Source organism: Micropterus dolomieu, linkage group LG20 (assembly GCF_021292245.1).
Source record: "Micropterus dolomieu isolate WLL.071019.BEF.003 ecotype Adirondacks linkage group LG20, ASM2129224v1, whole genome shotgun sequence".
Classification (NCBI taxonomy): domain Eukaryota; kingdom Metazoa; phylum Chordata; class Actinopteri; order Centrarchiformes; family Centrarchidae; genus Micropterus; species Micropterus dolomieu.
In genome coordinates this window covers 33,247,289-33,254,783 of record NC_060169.1, presented here as the reverse complement: position 1 = coordinate 33,254,783, position 7,495 = coordinate 33,247,289, and positions in this window count along the sequence as shown.

Genomic DNA, 7,495 nt, shown 5'->3' with positions numbered 1-7,495 from the left:
TATAAGCTTTATCAAAAAGGAAAGTCTTAAGCCTACTCTTAAATGTGGAGATGGTGTCTGCCTCCTGAACCCAAACTGGAACCTGGTTCCACAGGAGAGGAGCTTGATAGCTGAACACTCTGGCTCCTAGTCTACTTTTGGAGACTCTAGGAACCACAAGTAACCCTGCATTCTGGGAGCGCAGTGCTCTGGTGGGGTAGTTAGGTACTATGAGCTCTTTAAGGTAAGATGGTGCCTGACCATTAAGAGCTTTGTAGGTAAGAAGAATGATTTTAAATTCTATTCTGGATTTTACTGGAAGCCAATGCAGAGAAGCTAAGACAGGAGAAATGTGATCTCTTTTCCTGGTTCCTGTCAGAACACGTGCTGCAGCATTCTGGATCAGCTGAAGAGTCTTAATGGACTTTTTCGAGCAGCCTGATAATAAGGAATTGCAGTACCACCTCGACAACCAGCAGCGGAATGACGACATGCGGCTATACATGTCATCACTGGTCAGATTTGGCAGGGGTCCAGAGAAAACTACGGTGTCTGACATTGTTTTTGCATATTTACACACCTACTCAACAATAATCTTAGTGACCTCCGATTGGCGTAACCGGGAATAACAATCATACTGTATTTACGTTTATCCTTAGCCAGCAGTTTCAAATAAGACTCGATGTCGCCCGCTCTGGCCCCAGGGATGCACTTAATTATGGCCGCTGGCTTCGCTAACTTCACGTTTCTCAAAATTGAGCTGCGAATGATCAGCGTTGGTTTCTCAGCGGGTGTGCCGCTGAGTGGGGAAAATCTGTTAGAGATGTGAACAGGTTGGTGATGACCCGTGGGCTTTGATCTACCAAGGTGCAGAGCCTCGCCTCCATGTCTACAAATAAACTACACTTATTACATTGCTGAGCTAAAGTCGCTAACGGCTAAGCTAAAGTACTGTAGCGTTAGCTAACAAAACTTTTGAACAACTATGAGATTGAACAGCAGTCACTAAAAGACGGAAAGAAGTGTGAGTGCTTAGGCAAAATTACTGTAAGAATGAGTGTTTGTGACAGTTGGCCGCTGTAATCTAACAAATTTAACTGGTATTTAGCAAGAGCAGCACAACACGCTACCAACACACAAGCACCGGAAACGGAAATGAGTCAACACGCTTACCGCAGTACGTCAGCAACGTAGTAAGTTTCTTTGGCCAACCAATGCCATATATATGACTTTAGCTAACACATTAACCCAGCCAATGTTAGCCATTCGTTCATTTGCTACAAAGAAAATCTGGCTTCTTCAAAAACACTGGCTGGTTACATGTTGTTCTCTTTAGCAACTCCACCATTGCAGTGGTGGCAGAAACAATAGAGCAGAGATATTGGAGTTGATCACGGTCAGCAGTCGCCCCCTGCGACAGTTTAAGCCCAATATAAATGTGGAAGATCGTCAGTCTCGAAAGCAATAGTTTAAGATTGAATATGGCAGGGGGATGCCCAGCTGGCATTAGCTAATGTTTACAAATTGACCATAAATCAACAGTCCATTTCTTAATACATAATTTAATAAAAATCTGAAATACATGTGAAATTGTAAAATTGGAATTTCATCAAAGAAACTTTAATTCCTGGAATTAATAATAATTAATAATCTATTAATAAGGTTATTAAATAATCATATTAATTCACCACATTCATCAACCACATTAAATGCTGGCTTTAAGAATTCATCTGCGCAAACGAAACATCATTATATTATTGTTGGTTCACTGTGTGGAGTGTGTTGTAGCAGCGTATCATCTAAAATGACTTAAGCACTGTTTTATCCAGAGATAATACTCTTAGATGCGAATTATCTACTTATCGGTTAATCCCATCACACTTATTTTCTGAGGGCTACAGTGTGCTAACACTGACATTTCCCATCACTGCATGTGCAAGCACACTCTCATGTTGAGCACACATGCATGCAAACACACCCACACATATAGTGCTTATTCTGTCATCTTATTGTATAGCTTCCTTGGAGCGAACTGAATTCCTGCATGACTCAACAGTATCCCCACAGTCAAACAGGGCAGGGAGCTTTTATCTGTCGCCGTTGCTGGTGACAATTAATGTCAGTGATGTGATGTGTCCTAGCTCTTGGGTGGGGATGCGGGGGGAGAATGGTTAGAGGTGAGTATAGCCCAGATCTATAGACCCAGGAGGGGGGGGGGGGGGAGGGGGGGGGGGGGGGGAGGTGCATGTCTGCTGGCTGAGAAACTGTGGAACAATGCCAAGTTCTCCATTAGGGAGCCCTGCAAGGTCACTCCAGTATGCAGTCCTTGTGCCAAGCGACCCAGGCTCTTTGGTCTGTCCTAGAGGGAGGGGCGGGGGGGGTGGGGGGTGGGGGGGCTGAGAGAGCAACAGATAGAGAGAGAGAGAGACAGAAAGAGAGAGAGAGTTGGAAGAAGTGCGGGCCACAGTCCAACCCATCTGGGATGCGCTCCACAGACAGTCGGTGCCAGAGGTCACTGACAAAGCCGACCCCATCTTTGTAGAATGTCTGAAGGTTCCCTGCGAGAAAATGAGTTTTAGGAGGGAATAAAAAATGCCAGCAGACTGTTCTAGATCCTTAATCAGAGCAAAGGTCCACATGAAAACAAGGGTGTCGAAGCGCAGAAATACTAATGTTCCCCCTCCTTGCGAGAGTTTTTATGGCACCTTGCCAGCGGGGGGTTGAGATGGGGTGGGTGGCATTATAAAAAGAATGGACAGTAACTCTTTTGCCCTTGAGAGAAAAACAAGTAAAAATGCTTTGTTTAATGTATTTTTCTCTCAGCTTCCATGCCTATAGAATCTTAACTTGTTCCCAAGGGAGGAGTGATTTACACTTGCTAATATGATGAGGGATTTTCAAATTAAGAAGAAAAGGAGGGCCACTTCACAATAAATGCTGTTTGTGTTTACCACTTTTAAGTACCACTTGGTTGTTGCTTGTGGTGTTGAAAGTCTTGTGAGGAAGCCTGCACACCGCAATACAAGACTATTTAGACAAAATTGGAGCTCGTTAAGAGTGTGTGTGTGTGTGTGTGTGTGTGTGTGTGTGTGTGTGTATGTGTGTGAGAGAGAGAGAATGTGTGTTAGTATGTGTGGCATCCATATACCTGTATGCACAGGGGCTTTTCAGCCTAGCATTCATCCTAGCTGCTCTCCCCTTCAGCAATACTAGCTTTAGAGCTTTTAAATTGTAATGTGATAGGGTTCACCTGCAAAGCTACCACAATGAATTATTAAGCTCTCCACTATGGATGAGTGAGTCTCATTATAGCTCCCCTCAGTACTGCAGAAAGATAAGCATGGCTGATTATTTCTGGGTTCCCTTTTGCCGTGCTTTCTAGAGTGCCTGGAAAAGGAAAGAATTCAGCAGTACAGCTGGAGTGAGATAAGATTTCGAATGTGTATTCAGATGTTCTTTCACGCTCTGGGAACTGGATGCAGAAGAAAAGGTATGGCGGCGCGATTCGACATCTCCCTCTCTCTCCCTCTCTCTTCATCCCCAAGCCAACAGTACAGGCTGTATGGTGATAACTTTTCAAAGTGAACAAAGGCATCAAAAGGATGGAGGAGACCCGGGGATTATTTAAATACTAGGTGCATTAGAAGCCCCGGTGTGCTTTCCATCCCTTAAGTCATCAACAAAACCTGCTCCACTTTTCTCACTCTGGCTGAGGAGCATGTATACTACTGACAAAAGAAAGGAAAGAAGGGGATAAAGACGACACTCCAGCAACCTGACTTAAAAGTATTAAGCTGTGTTATACGAGTGAATAACAGAGCGAGAAGGCCCTCTATCCGTGTGAAGATAACAATAAAGTGACCATAATTGGGATCTTTATCTGCACAAGGATGTCCACACACGCAGTAGTGGTCTGGCCATCTAGAGTACCGTAACAAATCCCGGTGGGCCGCCTTCCTTAGCCTATACCTTTTTATTAATAACGAAAAAGTTGTTGCAACCCTGTACGCAGGATAAGCAGTTGACGATGGCTGGATGGATGGATGGATGAAAAAGTTGGCAGAAGGTTGAGCGACACTCACCCACCCTGAAATTCGCTAAACGTATTTATGGTCCAAAACTCTGCCTGTAAACAGCGGTGCTCTCAGTTAATGTGCGCACCACATTGTCATGTGCTTCATGTGTTTCCCCAGTTCTGGACACTGACCATCGATGGGGAAACAGTTTTTCAACTTGAAATGAGGGTTGCAAAGGTGTAATCACATTGGTGTTATTTACACTGGGGACATGTCCCCACCACTTTTTGAAATGGCTGATTTTGTCCCCGCCACTGTTTGAAAGCATTTGCTAAAAGTTTTCTGAAAATTAGCTTGCAACATGAAATGTTAGACTAAATAACAAATACAAATTCTATGAGAACTACTTGCACAACAGAAAAGCATGAAATACAATGTAAATATAAAAGAAACAGATCTGCCTTGTCCAACAAAAGTAACTTGGGCTGCATTATATTCGATAATATTTTTATATTCTGATTTGTCACCGGCCACATGAATTTCTGCCTTTTTAAAGTAGTAGCCTACTGCCATAGTGATCAATGGTTGTGATGCTGCAAGGTGGTTTATTAGCGGCTAGTCCTGTTTATAGTGCCTGCATTAGCAGGGCGGCCGTGGTGGAGTATGCAGTGGACTGTTCTGGTTTGGATCAAAGTCCAGGGCCATTTTTTTGCTCCCAGTCCGACCCTGCCACCACGGAAATACAAACAATATGTGTTGTTTTTTCTGTGTTCACCATTACATTTACTAATCACATATATGGTAATAAACCAAAGATTTTCTCCTGGTTTCTGACTGGAAGTCCGTCACAGCATTCAAGCAGCAAGGTTAAAAAAGATTTGTGTAAGTGCCAATAAAAGCAGTACAGAAATTTAAAATTCCCTATCAGCCTTTGATCAAGTGATACAATAACATGACACCATATCGCAGGCAGAATCGGCTTGTGGCATAAATCCTCTCCTCGGTTTGGCATGTTGTCTGCCCCTGGTGGTTTATTGAGTGACGTATCATTAGCACTGGCTGTCATCGCTATACCCCGAGTCAGCACGGCAGACTGAGATCATTGTGTTTCTACATGAACATTATTGCCTGGTGAAGTCAGAAAATAATCACTGTAAAAAACAAAAACAACCTGTAATTTAGCAGATTGGGTGAATTGTACATCCTCTGGCCTGGTTGGCCTTTTTCAAAACCGTGTAAAATACATGGCCATCAAGCTAAAAACAGGCCTTTTTATTGGATATATTGGAGATAAAAGGTTCCCACATGATAGCAGTCAAATCTGTCTCTCCATAATACAGAAATAAAAAAGGGATTTTAGCCAGATGAATAAATTCTGTTTAGCAGAACATTTAGACTTGGGAATTGACATCTGATTTGAATGTAATTATCTTCAAATGAAAAAACAAGAATATCAAAGAGTTTACTAAATATCACCTTAGGTGACTGTTATCTGTTTCTAATTATGTTTAAAGGTGTAATAAAACTGTTTAAATGAAAGATGAATGACTTGTTTTTAGATGCAAGCAACTCAATACAGCATCTCAAAAGGCATTAATGGCAGTAATACTCTTCGCTCCTCAATCGATGCTGAGCAAAATTAATATTGGAGAGTAAATCTTTCATTTTCTTGATTGATCACCATCATTAAGAGCATTGATCAGCAGCGAGAAGAAAAAAAAAACAGTGAGTGGGTGGGGGAGCAGCTTGTAGTTTTTTTATCTGCCTCAGACGACTTTAAAGAGGCAAACAGCGGCTCATCCTCTCCTCGCTACTCTGTCTGGAACATAGATGTCAGAGAAAACTTTGCAACCGTCAAGGGAACGTTTTTATTCTGACCTCCTCTTGCTAAATGAACGCCCGTCCTTGATCGTGGGAAATAGATGCGTAAAGTGTATGAAAAAAGGAGAGATGCATGCAAAGTCTCCAAGGTTAATTTACTCTTAACTCTTATTAAGTGTTCGTCTGTTGGGGCTTCATTAGGGTGACATGCTAGGAGTGGCTGAGGACGAGATTAACCTTGCGAACGAGAGGGAGACAGGCTTTCTTTTCCCGTCTTCCATCTATTCTCCTACTGGATCAATCGCCGTGGGGAGGCTGACGCACGTGCTCAGTAAACATCTGTAGCGTATGAGGCATCTGGCATAACAAGGACAAGGAGGCAGCAACAGAAGCTCCCATGAAACACAGCATTGTGGGTCACCAATTCAGATTAATGTTATGAGCTTGTGAATAAAGACAACGCATTCACGGTGTATTCACTTAATTTTTGAAAACACACACACACACACACAGTTGAGTACTCTAAGACAGAAGCTGATACAATTTCTAAAAAATACAATACCTTTAATAAAGTTTCATTATAATTCTAATTTTGTTTATTTCCTCCAGTTAGAATATGGCCTTTCTGGCAACAAAGAGGCAGGCAGTATTTGTAAGTATGTCTACAATTTAAAAGAAAAAAATGCTAAAATTAGTGCTGGGCAACAATTAAATTTTTTAATCGCAATTAATCGCGTGATTTTCTTGTGATTAATCACATTGTTACGCGCAAAATTGAATAATGAATTCTAAAGTAGTGTATTGCACACTTTTTATTTAAATGTACTGCTATATACACAAAAGTGCAATAACGTGGTTTGCAAACACTTTAAACAAGATGCTTTTTACCAGCAGTATTCCCTTTACACAGTAGCAATAAAATATTTATTGTAAATCTCAACTTAAACATTACAGTTTTTCTCAAATGCTAAAACACATTTCACAAACGTTGCGTCCATGTTCTCCAATGTCTAAACACAACACCCTTTTCTAAAGCTACATAAACACAACCACACCTTCTCCCTTCAAAACTCAAACTTTCACACCAAAAGAGCAGCTCGAAGCTTTCAAAAATGTAAACACTATACACTACAGCAAAACAATTGAAAACACAATGCTCAATTTGTGAGAAGGTTCTTTGTTTCATAACTGCCAATGCATATTTTTAGAAACTTTACAATAATGGATCTTCTTAGATCTCTGCAGAGGATTGGGCATTTAGATGTGAGTTTCATATGAAGAGTATAAATCTATAGTAAATTCTGTACACTACTGTAACACAACTCAATGCAAAAACAGAATCTATTGCACACAACAGTACTCTTGAAAACATGATCAGGGTGTGAAGTTTTTTTTATTTACACCACAATCACTGTGCGGCATCATGTCGCTGAGCTGCATCGGGCCACCTCATCCACATCGCAGGCTATATTGTCTCTTGCCAGGCACCGCGGGAAAAACGCCCTGGAATGGCAGATCCATCCTTGGAAGTTCTCCACTGGGATGTCAACACACGCCAGCTCCATTGCCCTTAGGAGGTTCTCTCTAGTGTATGGTTGTCTGTCATAAACCTTCCATCTCCACGATGAGAAGAACTCCTCTATAGGGTTCAGGAAAGGGGAGTAGGGTGGCAGACAGAC